This window comes from Columba livia, chromosome 9 (genome assembly GCF_036013475.1).
Source record: "Columba livia isolate bColLiv1 breed racing homer chromosome 9, bColLiv1.pat.W.v2, whole genome shotgun sequence".
Classification (NCBI taxonomy): domain Eukaryota; kingdom Metazoa; phylum Chordata; class Aves; order Columbiformes; family Columbidae; genus Columba; species Columba livia.
This window is the reverse complement of record NC_088610.1, coordinates 2,612,079-2,626,340: the sequence shown is the minus strand read 5'-3', so window position 1 is coordinate 2,626,340 and position 14,262 is coordinate 2,612,079. Positions and strand designations below refer to the sequence as shown.

The 14,262-nt window shown below is 41.7% G+C and overlaps 1 long non-coding RNA gene across 1 annotated transcript in view; it reads right to left on the bottom strand.

The window, feature by feature from the left end:
• Positions 1-13,731, bottom strand: part of LOC135580228 (uncharacterized) — a 29,722-nt gene extending 15,991 nt beyond the window's left edge. The window contains exons 1-5 of the long non-coding RNA XR_010474577.1: positions 8,347-13,731; positions 6,939-7,174; positions 3,594-3,731; positions 1,827-1,902; positions 1,645-1,715 (exon numbers count right to left, since the gene is read on the bottom strand). This is a non-coding gene — a long non-coding RNA (uncharacterized LOC135580228). The remainder of the gene's footprint in view (positions 1-1,644; positions 1,716-1,826; positions 1,903-3,593; positions 3,732-6,938; positions 7,175-8,346) is intronic.
• Positions 13,732-14,262: the final 531 nt, after the last annotated feature.

Sequence of the window (14,262 nt, the reverse complement as noted above, 5' to 3'; positions counted from 1 at the left end):
ACATTTTAATAATTCACAGAGAGTGACCTGAAGAATTTGAAGCCAAAAAAAGGAAGATACCAAAGGCTGAATTTAAAGTATAACATTTTGGCGTGTAGAAGCAGACAAGTCTAAAATGTGAATTCCTGAAGGCAGCTCCTTTTCCCAGCCTCACCGAAGGCCTTGGGCTGGAAAGGAGCCCTGCATGTCCCCTTGCCCACCCCCTGTTTACACAGACCTCTCAGACCAGGCTGCCCAGGACCACGTCCAGGTGACTTTTGAATATCTCCACGGATGGAGACTCCACAGCAGGACTTATCCAGGGATGAAGATTAAAAATGGAAAGACCTCCCTGCCTTTGGTCCGTATGATCTCCCCAATGGTGTCTGTTCACAGCCAGGTAGCTGTTCCACTGCTCACCTGCCTTTGCCTGCACCCGGATCACACACATTTCCATGACCTCTGAGCAATAGCTCCATTACAGGTAACGATTTGGTTGTTGAATAACAATTCAATCCAGCTGCAACTGTGTTTCTCTCCCTCCCAATTCTGGCTTCTCTCCCCTGCAGAGATTAACAATGCTGCAAACATCTCCAAGGCTCCTGCTGTCACACATCCCAAAACATCCTCTTACGTTGGACTAGATGACCTTTGAAGTCAACCTTCCAACCCAAACTACTCTATGATCTGCTCTATGCAATGGATGCTAATGCCATTCCCTGAAACACAGGTACCCTTTGCCAGCTCAGGAAAGCCACGTTCATTGTGTGTAAGCACTTTGCCTTCGTTTAATAATGCTCCTTAGTCAAAGAGAATTGGTTTACGATCTCAAAAATCTTTCCAACTTATTTGCAGCCACACCTCTTCACAGTGTCTCCATTTATCCCCCCGGACTTTTACCATTCCTGCAAGACTTGCAAATCTGTGGGGAATTTTGCACCAGACAATTTTTTTCCTAATTTCCAAAGGCGTTACCCAATGAACACCAGCACCAGAGAGAACCAGCCCCCGTGGCTTTCTGCTCCAGCACGAACACCAATTCCCCACCACCCATCCAGCGTGGGGTCATCACTTCTCTGCTCACAGAGTCACACTGTTGAGGTTGGTTTTCTTTTTCCACTACCTGCCCATCATTATTTCTGCTTTCAAAGAAAACCAGATTCTTCATCCTTTAGGTATGGTTTGATGCAGAGGATATGGACTTCTCCTGGAGCTGTGCACGTGACAAGTGGAGAAAATTAATGAGTAATTCCCAGTATTTGGCTCTAAAGTGACTCCGGAATGAGCAATAGATGACCTGATGACTACAATGATGAACAAATAGGCAGGCTGATGCAATATTTTAGAATAAAGCAGGTTTACAATGAAATTTGCTTTGGCAAATAGATTTTTTTTTCCCAAAGGAGACAGAGGACAGGATTTAGCTGTATGAATTAGCACAGATATTAGCTGGTTTTGCCTCATCATTCTCTGCAAAAGTTATAGGGGAAAAGGCTGTATCGATATATCTGTGAACTCCAAAGTTTTGATTCCATCAGAAAGTCTACTGAACAAAAACTACACTGATTCTTATGGAGATGTGCTCATTGATGCTGTCTGGGGATCTTGTCCTGGGAGACGGAAATTAATATATACAGATTCACGTAAGGAAGTATAAAATCTAACCTGTTGGAGAGTCTGAGCTGTTCATGTTTTCATTTCTTCATTTCTGGAATGTTCTTACTTCTTTTTCAACACTGAGAAAAACAATATTAACTTGGCATTACTGATAGTAAAATTTCCCACTGACAACTTTACATGACAGCCCTTAATCTCTTTGCTTGAAAATAAACTCCACCTTTACTTACCTGTAAGCAGATTAACATTTTCAAAGGTGTCCATCCATCAGGAGTTTTCAGACTCGGGGACTGAATATCTCCAACACTGCAAAAGTGAAATTAAAAAGTAGTCAGTAAATTTAGGGGGAAAGGCTCCTTTTTTCCTTTTGAGGTATTGATTTTCAAGCCACTCAAGGGTAATCCTGCTTCATCATCAGGGAGATCAGACCTGACTTCTCTCTGATAGAGAATCGCCCCAGGTTACTTGGGATGTGGAAACAGATTAGTTGTGTGGGTGAAGTATGTGCAGCCCTCTCTTGAGTATGATTGTACGATAATGGCATGTTTTGGCACTTCTGACAGCTGAGTTATTTCATTAAAATAGCATTTGAATTCAAGTAACTTCAGCCATTAAATTCAGTGTATTATTTACTTCCCAGTTAGAGCTGACACAGATCTCAGCAAGTCGGGTGTTACTGCATCATTTTGCAATTATTTCTCTTGACAGGTTGAAAGTGGCTTCATGCATGATAAATATTTAATGACTTTTTTTTTTTTTTCTTTTTTCATTTGATTACCTCATCATTCTGCCTGATTGAGAGACCGACGTCTACCCAAAGCCAGACCAGCACCCTATGGACTCAAGAGTTGTCATGGCCTTTGGAGCAGGAGCCCCAAATTTGGCCAGACTGTCCTAATCTCCTGCTTCCCTCACCTCACCCCCACTTCCTTCAGTTCCAACCATCAGAAACCTGAGGTCACTCACTACTAACAGTCATTTTTCTTAAATGTTTTCAGCTTCTCCTCTGTATTAAAAATGAGAAATCTGTGACAGTGATTAAAATACTTTCAACTTTCCTTTGCAGCTTTTGCTTGGACTTGGATTTTATTCTTTCCATAGTAGCTTATGCTTCTAGTGAGGATCTGATTGTCACCTCTCACACATAACAAAGCCCATTTCCACCAGTTTTAAGACATTTTTAGGTTTTCATAACATCCATAAGACACAACTAACAATGAAGTAGCTTCAGAGGTCCTGAAGTGCAAGGGCTCGTGCCTTGGTGAACACAACTCCCCAGAGAAAAAGGGCCTTGATGGGACCCTTGTGCAAGGCGGGGGGCAGATCACAGCCAACATCTTTGGATGCTGCTGGGATTGTTCCTACATCAGGATGATGCTCACCATGTCATTGGAAATGATCCTGTCACAGCACAGGCAACCCCAAAATTTCCATCCCCATCCATAGGCACATGAGTCATCCCAGCAGGGATTGCACTAGTTGACATGGGTGCCGGACAGTGGAGCTGGAAACCAGCTTGGTGGTTTTATTCAGTGGCTTATAAAAAAAGAACAGGCGCATTGTGGTCTGCAGTACCAGATAGCCAGGTCAGACAACAAGCTCCTTCCTCAGGGCCTCACTGACCCTATTTATCTTCCATCAGATCCATACATCAAAGCTGGCTTCAACTAGCAACAAAACTTCCATGTTAGCCCAGTTCTGCTCTGAAACTAGAAAAGGAAAAATAGAACAGTGGGGAAAAAATCTAAACTGAGGAAAAGAATGAGCACAAACTTGGGAAAGGAAAACAGGGGAGTACATCAGTGAGCAGGAGCCTTCATCACAGCATGATGCAGCTGAAGCAGTAAGTACCAACAGTCACCTTGAGCATCACATTCCTGACCAGCTCTGTTTCACTAGTGAATTCCAGCAACTTTTTAACAAGCTAAATAAAGGGGAATACAAGCTGTAAACACCTGTACTGTGCTTCTGGAGAAAATTAATGTGATTTTCCTTACAAAACTTCCCTGGTGCCTTGAATGACTGCAGGTCCCAGGGCTTCACTCCATGTCACGGGGATGTGGGACCCTCTGGCCGTGGTGGGACCAGCTTGGCTCAGGCTGGGTGAGTGCGGTCCAAACATCCTCCTGTATCACCTGCAAAGAGAAGGAACCTGCATGTACATTGGTTGTTTTCTGTTTTTAATAAATGAACCATCAAACCACTGACTTGCATGAGGGCAGAAGAGTCACATCTTGGTCCACGTCACCTGGTTAATAGGATCTGAACTGAAACGCTGTCAGCCAACACAGCCATTTGCTGCGAAACATTTAAATGTTTAGCAACGCCTTCCAGCCTGCAAAGCAGCAACTGAAGAGGAAGAAAAGCTGGAGAAGTCAGATACGCTGCTCGAAAACTCCAGATCAGAGAAGCAAAATGCGCAGCCATCTGCACAGCGTGCACCACGTGGAGCTACACCCGAGAGCGACAGAGGAACCCGACCGTGGGCAGAGCATCCGCAGGGAGTGGGAAGGAGCTGGAGATGCAACAGGAACAGCTGCTGCCTTTCCCTTTGCAGGACAAGATGGGTTTTTGAATATTAAAAGGCAAGTGAGGCTCTGTCGGCACTTCTCAAATCCAGGGTGAGCGCATGTGTTGCAGTCGCCAGTGTCTGCGGAGCTGTGTGGGTAAAGGACAAAGGCTCTCTCTGGGTAAAACAAGCTGCTCACAGCACAGCCAGTACCACAAAACCAGAGAAGTTTTAAGGGTATGCCACAGAACAGGCTCAGGCTAGACAACAGATCAATTCCTGCTTAAAACTGGTATAAATCTAGAGAAAATCCCTTTTAATTAATGACATGTTCTATAATAGGTCTGCCCAAGTACTTAGGAGTGAATAAAGCCTGACCCACAATGGGGGTGGTGAGAGCCTGGCCCAGGCTGGCCAGAGAGGTGGTGGATGAACCATCCCTGGAGACATCCCAGGCCAGGCTGGACGGGGCTCTGAGCAACCTGAGCTGGTGAAGATGTCCCTGCTCATGGCAGGGGGGGCACTGGGGGAGCTGGGAAAGTCCCTTCAACCCAAATTATTCTGTGATTCTACCATCAGGGTTTTAATTTGTCCCAGCAGTCATCCCACGAGGCCAGGGCAGTTTGTTCCAGCCACAGATCTTCCCCTCATGGTTTTCTTGTCTACAGGATTTGGCAGTAGCGTGCTGAGATGATCCCTTGTTATTAATAATCATTATACCCTGGGCTGCAGTTTTATTCCTGAGACCAGAAAAGGTTATCCAGCCACCAGTGATCTCCGTCTCCTTCCCTGGGAGCATGCTAAATCTTTGCAGAAAAATAATACGCTATTAAACATGACATTAATTAAGTGAAGGATAATGATTACTTTCTCCTATGTTGAGAACTTTGAAGATCTCTACCATATGTTTAGGCTTTCCTCTCTCTTATAACTCAACAATAAAAACCTCGCATGATTTAGAAGTGCTAATAAAAATGCATAAATGTTTTCATAATTGTTGAAAAGTTACAGCACAATCAAATTTACAGCACAATCAGCTCATTGAGGGAGCAACGGTTTCACAGCAATTTTTGATGCTGGCATTTCCATTTTAAAGTTAGGTTTATCATAACTTCATGTGTTTTTATTGTAATGGATGAGCATGTCACAACTCAATGCTAATGTGAAATCACTAGCAGTCTTTTTTCTCCTTTTTTGGAGTAAAATTTGTTTGAGATTGAATTTATTACTTCATTATTCAAAGCCTGATCTATTTAAAGCAGGTGGAGGTGAATTGTTGGCATTTTTGGCTTAGGTTTTGCAGGAAATTGTGGGTTTTTTAATGTTAACTTAGCAAGCATCCTTCCCACAGCACATGACATACCTTTTGCCACGTTTTCCTCAAATAGAGAGATTTTGAATTCACATTTTAAAAAATATTCTGTAGCTGCATTTCCTCTTCCAGGCACATTTTGTTTCCAGCTCACACACATTATGCAGCTTTATATTATAAGCCCTTCAACTCAGACAAGAGGGGAATGGGAGATCTGCTCCTTCGCACCAGCACTTGTGTGAATAAACACATGGAGCTGATTTCTCCAACCTTTGCCAGCCCAGGGACAGGATCAGAGTTGTGATAGAAACAACAATATTAATTTGGACAAGTTCGTAGATTGAAATTCAGATTACAAATGTATATTAATGGCAAAATAAACCACATCGGCTTGTAGGAATGTTGGAATTATTTAGTATTATGGAATTAGTTAGGTATTCCTACTGAAATGCAGGCATGTTGGTGGAGTGGGGTAATTTCTGTAGGGATAAAGTGACCGTGCCAAGGTGGTGGGAGCCCCCAGGAGAGGAGGGATGTGGTGGGGAGCAGGTGACCAGGCTTCAGGACCATGTCACGCTGGGCAAAACAGGGTTGAATGTCAGAAATCTCCCATTCTGGACAGCAAAGCCACACATGGAAGTGTAAGGGAGCTGTTGCCTAAGAAATGCTAAATCACTTGGTGACAAAAATTAAGTCAATAGCTTCTGAAAAAAGACAACGAACCTCAAAAGCAGAAACATTTCTCCAAAAACATTGGCAAGGGAGACATCCTGGCCCTGGACACCCACCACCCCACCAGTCTCACCAGGATCCCAACCAGAAAGCCCATTGCAGACTTCAAATGCTCCACAATACTGCTCTGTATGTAAATGAAGAAAGAACAAACTCCTTTAGGATCAAAACAGGGAACAAACCCCACGCCAAAGATCTACATGGCAGCCTCACTGATGGTTACAGCTAAAATCCCAGAGGAGAGAAAAGAAGTTAATTACATCCAAAATGTCTTGCCGGGGCAAACCAGGCGACATTGATCCCAGGTTCCCAACTGATCCCAGGTTCCCAATGAGCACCAGACACATCCTCACCGTGGGAAACTGCACAAAGTTAATGCCAAACAGCATCTCAACCTCGAGCAGAAGAGTGTGCGTTAAAAAGCAAACAGTCCACACGTTGCGTCAAAAACATGTCTTATCTTCACATAGTTTCTCCTGCTTTCCAGCAGAAATCTATAAATAAAGTGCTCTGATTGTGTAGAGAGTGTCCCCAGGCTGGGCTGCTGCTCGGTCCATGGGATCCAGGTGCCACCTCGTGTTCACACGCTGCATTTCAGGGCAGTTTCTGCACTCCCATATTCATCCAAACGTCAGCTCCTGCATGCCATGGAAATGCTTGGAGAGAGTTTGGAGTCTATTAACGCTGAATTAATTGAATATTGAAATGCCAGCAAAATCATTTAATAATAAATACAGCTGCGCATTTTATAAACGTGAGCTGTGTACATAATAAATTCTTGCTGCTTACCTTGCACGACCACTGTAAATCCGCCTGCCATCCCAACCCTTCCCATTGGGTACAGGTATAGCCATGATGGTCACGATCCTCATTATTCCCCCCACCACACAAGAGATTGCTTCTCAGTATGATTAGAATTGTGAGAAATTGTTATTTTGCAGGTGGGAAACAGTTGGAAATTCTAGGTTTGTAGAAAAATTCTCGGTTTGTAACAATGAACTGTTCAGGAATTCAAGTCAGATTACCTGCAAAGGCACAAACGAGGTAAATTAAAAACTCTGATAAGCTAAAGTGTTACATCTTGAGATGGTCATGATAGTATACTAGAAAAGTTCCAACATTTAATAATTTAGCCACATTTTAAAAGGAAAGGAGATAGAAAGCTAAATCAGAGTTCAGTTTTTTCAGTGAGGATTAAAGCAAATACTTAAGTCAACCCAAATCCTATTCCTCATTGTTGATTTTGTCAAAATACAAGCCTATGACTATCCCAGAACAATATTTCATTTCCTTCAGCGTGGACACCACACCTAAAAATGCCTTTGTTCTCACCACTAATAAACATTTGCATTTTCTGCTGTCCATTCTTTTATCTTCATATTGAGTAGCAAAATCCCTTTGTGCTCCACATAAACAGAAGCGATTTAGCCTATTGTCCTGCCTCCCCCACATGCAATATTGCTGTGAATTTTATTACCATATTTTCAGGAAATCAATGTACAGCACAAAACATTTCCCCTCTGGCTTACTGTGCAAGGGAAGAGTCCTCCCGCATTCATGGCACCCGTGTCCATCACCTGTGGGGACCCGCTGGCTCCAGGGCTCGGCCAGCACCGTGGGCATCAGAATGACAACCCCAAATCACAATTCCCTTTTCCCTTCAAATTTCTGATAAAAGTCATCACTTCCTTGTGAGAGAACAGCAAATCTAATGCTCTGGTCAAGTGCACTAAAAGCCCTCTTTTTGGAAGAAGTGCAGTAACATGCAGGTATATATAGCCTCATTTATCTGGTGAGCTCTCTGCTTGCTTATTTAAACTGGATTATTTAATGAAGTATCAGAAAGATCTTTCTTCTCCCAATAAATAAAGATTTGCATCAAATCCCTCTGCAGAAGAAGGACAGGGAGCAGACTGAGATTGATGTCAGGACAAAGATCACTGCATAATGTTCTTATGCCAATCTCATGCATAATAAGAGATCAGAAGACGTTCATAATCCCTTTTTGCTCTAAAACCTCTTAGAAAAATTCTTAAAGTTTCACGTTTATGGAACAAAAAAATGAACACAAAGAAAAAAAAAAACTATGGAAAAACTATTCACTATCTATGATATTGTAAAATCATGAAGTCTGAAAAACATTGGCAGTTTTATATTTTGGGTTGGACCATTTCTTAAAGGGTAAAAAAACTGTCACCTGCAGTCCCATCCCTTGTGCAGCCGTTTGTGGTTTTGCTTGTGATTTGTGACCCCAGCCAACCTTATTCCCTCTGCAGATCAGATATTCTGTTCCTGGTAATACAAAATCAACAGGTGAAACTCGGCTGAAAGAGCCATGCAGTGTTGATGTTTGCTTTTGGATACAAAGGCAGCTTTCTTGTAAAGAAACAGCACTTGGAGTTGCATCCAACTTCATCTCAGGTCAGCGACAACGTCCCCATAAAACTGACATTTCACCCTAGAAGATGCCTCATGAAGATGAGGGAGCAGGGAAATGGGTGATGGCAATCAGCCTGGCAGTTGCTTATTAAAAGAGAAGAGTTTTTACTGTTATTTTTCTACATCTCATGAACTCAGGTTACATTTATCAGCCCAGCTGTTAAATACAGATGCTGTGACCCACCCTGGGCTCACACGGGGCATGGAAGGAGCATGAGAGCCATGTAGAGCTACACAAATTTCCAATACAGGGATAAGAGGTTCACCATAACACTGGGTCCAACAGTGGTATAGGACGGAAGATGAAAAATAAATTAAATAAAGCTAATTCAGACTGAATAAGAGAGAAACTAGAATGACATGGAGGTCTGGAAAAACAAAAGAGAACCTATTGTCTGAATGCAATCAGTGGAACAGTGGTTTGTGTGCTGCTATGGGAATGGATGAGTTAAATAATAAAGTCTTGCAAGTCCACATGAAATATCCAGGAGTCAGGATGTGAACCGGTTCCTGGGCATCCAGATAGTGTGGGATCATGATGTGAAATCAACTCTTAATTTACCTTCGACATCAGGGAGGGTGGGTCAAGTTAAGATCATTTCAAACTGCAAAATAGCAACCAACTCTATACTGATTTCTTCACTTCTAATTGAAAACACAATGCATTAATAGGTATGCCGTGGTTCTTAAAAGCTACATGGCAGGACTAGTAGTAATAGGTCTTTAACAAATCAGCAGCAGAAATAAAATAATTAAGTTGAATTTGAAATCCACATGTATGAAAATAAACCACATGGACTGTGTCCTATGCGATTTCTTTGCTCTTTCTCCCTACCCTACATACTGCTTTCTCTCATTTTTTAAAATGTATGTAAAGAATATATATCCCAAATTTTACTTATCAATAACTGACAGACTTCATAGACTATCAGGTACTGCCCTGTTTTCCCATCAGTAAGGTCAGAACAACCTGGAACCATCAAATTTCCATGAAAATCCCCATTGAGGTGACCTTCCTCAGCAGCTTCCAGGAGCGGCAGATCTGAACAACAGCATTTCATTCAGCCGAGATAAGGTAATACAGAATTACCAGAGATCTCTTCCATTTTCTTTCTCTATAACCTAAATTAGACTGAAACCAATCAAAGATTTAAAATAGAAATAAAGACAAAACTGCAAATTGTTTTTGCACAGGCTTCATTGAACATGCAAGTCACTAAGTAATAACTGTTGGAATAACGGCTGTTAAAAGACCAAACACAACCAGACTTAGAGCTACTGCACATTTTTCAAGAAAGAGTATCTACAGTGTTTGCTTTCAAACCCTTTAATCTTTTACCTCTGTAGAAAAGATGTTTTCTCTGTGTGTAGACACCTGATACAATAATAAACCTTTCCCTCTTGGAAAAAAAAGAGTCTTGCAATTAATCCTTAATCCTTTTAATAGTCCTTCTCAAGCAAATCAAATCTCTGGGGATTGAAGTAGTACTTGTTAGTCACTTTGCAAGGTCACAAACACAAGTGAGGTTAATGGCAATTAATCACTGAAGAATGAGCATTTCCAGTGCATTTGTTTATGTGCCTGGGTTTGCATTTCCAGGGTGTGCATAACTGAATGTTTCTGATGCAGACACCCCCTCCTGATGAAAAATCAGGAAAATATTTGAAAATCCACGACCATGCTCAACAGCATTGATTAAGTACAACAGCACTTGTTACCGGCTGCCTTTGAGCAGCACGTTGAGTTCATTTTGGGCAATAATAATCCCATCACTCCTTTGCTGACAACAGGTGCCCCAGATACGTTTCTTTCTATTTTCCTCTTAATTCTGCCCAAATGAAGCTCCACGGTATCTGCCTGTGACTCGGAGTGACAGACTGACAGGTGTTGTCAGCGCGGTGCCTAACGACTGCGCGAGTTGTTTGTCTTTTAATGGGATTCAATAAGGCAGAAAAGCAAGACAAAGCAGCAGCATGTGCGGCTCGAGGAAGCCTTTGGCAAGTCAGCCTTGCAAAATGTAAAAACCCTGAAATATTTTGATTAGGCAATAAAGAGCATCGTCGATACGGTTGCCTTTTAATATGCTGCCACAGAGCTGATTGCTTATCACCGCTCGGGAAGCGGGTGCCACCCAACACAGTTTATGTTCAGTGATCTTCAGCATAAAGCCTTATGGAGGTTAAAATGATGTAAAAAAATAAAACAAAATAAAATTTCAGCCACTTTAGCACAGAGTTGTGGCTCAGCATCTTGTTACCAGTCCATTCAAGCGTTGTTTCTGCATAAAGAAATTGCTGATTAAAAAGGTAATAACTCCTCCTTCTAGCCTTCCACAAGCTTATTGACAGTAATAAACTCCAGTTCATGCCCATACAGCTTTTATTGTAAATAAAGCAAGCAGCAGATAACATTTTCCCTCTACTTGAAAATAAAAGAAAACTGAATTATAAGTGTTCCTACCAAGTTGTAATATTCTCAGGACTAATGAACCTCCAGCCATTTCAAGTCACCTGAAAGAACAGCCCAAAAAGGACTATGTCCCACAGTGGAGATCAGCCGTGCTGATCAAGGCTGAGGATATAACAGCACGAATTTTCAGCAGCACAAAACTGCAGCACTTTATTGCAGGAAAGCACGATTTCTCCTCAACACAGCAAAACCACACGGTCCTTCCCCCAAAACATTTCCATTTACAGGGTAAATCAGTTCCCCTTCATCCAGCTATTCCCCATCTGTGCATCTGCAAATTCACGTAGCTCTGCTCCGAGTTTTGCTCACAGGACATTGCTCAGAACACCGTTATAACCACCACCCGTGGTGGGTTCCTGCTCCGTTTTAATCCTACCTGCCAAAAGGGTTCGAAATTGGGGCTGTGTCACCGTGTCCTTGGTGAGTGGCACGGATGAGGTGACAGATCCCAATGCCATCATCCTTCCACCCAGCCAACCTTCAGCTCCAGTTGGATTGTATGTATCATGTTGACATACAAATAAAATTCTATGAATATTTTACTTTACCTGAACAGTCAAATTCACTGTTATATTTGATCTTTCTGTTCATTAATGTTAGATTTTCACATGAATTAGTATTCTAATAGAGTAAAATACACATTGTTGGATCTCAGGAGCAATGCGATAAGCATCATTCTTTGAGATCAGGATGTCAAACAAGATTATAAATACATTTTCCCATTATCTTCTGCTTTTCAGGTATTCTTTAATTTTTTTAAACTAAAATTCACACTTAAACTCCAAACTCTCAGCTGCTCTTCCCACCACAGCCTTAAGGGTGGGCAGGACTGAGCAGTTATATTCAGTCTTGTGAAGGGAACCTGTTTCATGGAAAATCAGTGTATTCTCTGGAGGAAAGAAGAGATGAAAAGAAGAAACCTACACAATAGATGGTAAAGAAAATCCTTGTTATTCCTAGTACATAGAAGACCTTGTTCAATAGTTCGCCTGTGTGAGAAGTTAAATGCGACCTTTGTGCTTCTGCCAAGGTTGGTGAATGCTGGTCATGCAAGTTAAAGTTGCCTGGGGCCTGTTTTACCTTACACAGCAAAAAAAAAAAAGTCGGTTAAGAAATCTTAAAACTTTAGAAAAAAAAAAAATGAGGCACAAGTTGAAATGTTTGGTCCGGCTCTTCATCACTTTAAGTTTTTCCTTCTCTGAGCGCTGCCAGTTGGGGATCCTTTCTTTTTAGGGCTGGAAATACAAGTTTGTGCAGATTTTGGAAGGTGCTTCCCAAGGACACGATGCTGCCAGGGCCTCTGCTCCCAGCCAGCCCTGTCCCCAAGCACCTGCCTGTGCTCCAGGCCAGTGCTCCTCCCACTGCACAAAAAGGGAACAATTCCTGTGTTTAAGTCTGGTTTCAGCACAGAGAGAGGCAGAACATGAATAATGGACCAGTCTGGAAACTGCCAAGTTTGCTGTGTGTTTTACTATCTGCATAAAAGTGATTTATCAAAGTGCAAACAGAAAAACAGGCAATTTAATCAGACAGTTTTCACTATCGTAAAATTTAGGTGGACAACCTGTACGGGAAAATAAGAACTTCTAAATGCTCATCCCTCAAGCTTACCCTGACCCAAACCCTTCCTTTAAGGTTCAGAAATGCCTGATAAAGTGGTTATTTTTATTTTTCATGCACCTTTGCACTTTCAGGTTCTGGCTGAGCTCAGAAGACAATGAGCTGAAGTAATTACAAGAGATTTAGATAAACTTGCAACAAGCAAGAAAGCTTTGGGGTGCCTGCTCTGATCTAAAGTGAATCTGAATTCAAAATTTGCAAAGGCACACCTAGAGTTTCTTATTAAAAAATTGCACAGCATTCTTATTTTCAACTCATCACCAAATTCCATGGGCGTGCATCCTAAATGGGACTGGACTTTAGAAATCCATGCATGCGGAAAAAGAAAATACAAGCAGACACTTGTATCACTATATATCAGCCCATTAGATAATGATGCCTTCATGGGTGGGTTTATCATCACTTCCAGAATACTTCTAAGGTTCTTCCTTCTCTTGACCTTGGCTCTAATGAACTCCTTATCTGTTCCTTGTAATCATTTCCTTCTTTGCCTATGGCAATCCCACCCTTTATGGGCTTCCTACTTTTCGGGAGAGAGGGTTTTAACTCAGCCATTAAATTTTCCTCCAGCTCAGCCATAGAACAGATTCTCAGCTTGAAAGCACTTTTAAAGAAATATTAGAGAAATTTGTGGATGTTTTAAGTGCACTAGCTTAAGAATAATATTTTTACTTCTGTTACTCAAAAGTGGCATTGATTTGTTTAATTAAATCCTACAGATAAGCTAACTTCTTTTTAATAATTAATTAAAGTGGAAAACGTTAGATCAAAGGTAACCCCTGAAAATCCATTTGTAGGTTTTCTTCGGACAGCACTTCATATTTCCCTATTAGTGCCTTTGTATTGAGATGATCAATATCAAGGAATAGTTGAGAAGAAAGCTTAGCTGCATTTATGACAAAGACCAGATAATATTTTTTCCCCTTGAGTATTTCAATATAGCTCAGAAGGACATGATATTTAGATATGGTTGGACAAACCCTGATCTGTTACCCTGTGGAAACATTCACCAATCTGCTTGAACTCCATCCCACCTGCTCCTGGACAACACCATCTCCATCAAGTTGTTCCCCAGTGAGCTGCTCTTTCACCTGCAAGGAGAGGAACATATTTTACTCTTCCAGGACTTAGTTCTTTTCACCTGAAAACTGGAGGAGCTGGGTTTTGTTTCCATGAAAGTTCCTTTTTTTTAGTTTGCAGCATATTTAGAGCCAATCTGCAAACACCAACATGTTCACAGGCTGGTCTCATGGTGCTGCCTGCCATCTGCAACCACTGTTTCCCATTTGAAGTGGCCTTTATTGGTATCCATTAGACTCAATGGGTCAGATGTACCCATAATAATACCGCCCCTCCATTGCTCTCCTAATTTAACAACATGACTTTTTGATCAAACATCTTCTGGATGAGTCGTGTCATAGTGGAAGAGTCTCAGTTTGTATTTAAACAAAGTCTAACCAGCATGGTGAAGGGGGAAAGAATGAAAATCCAAACCCTAAAGGCTAAAAACTTGAAGATGTTTTAATGCCCAATAATTAAAAACTAATTCTCATGATTTTTAAACAACTCTGATGATACAAGAAG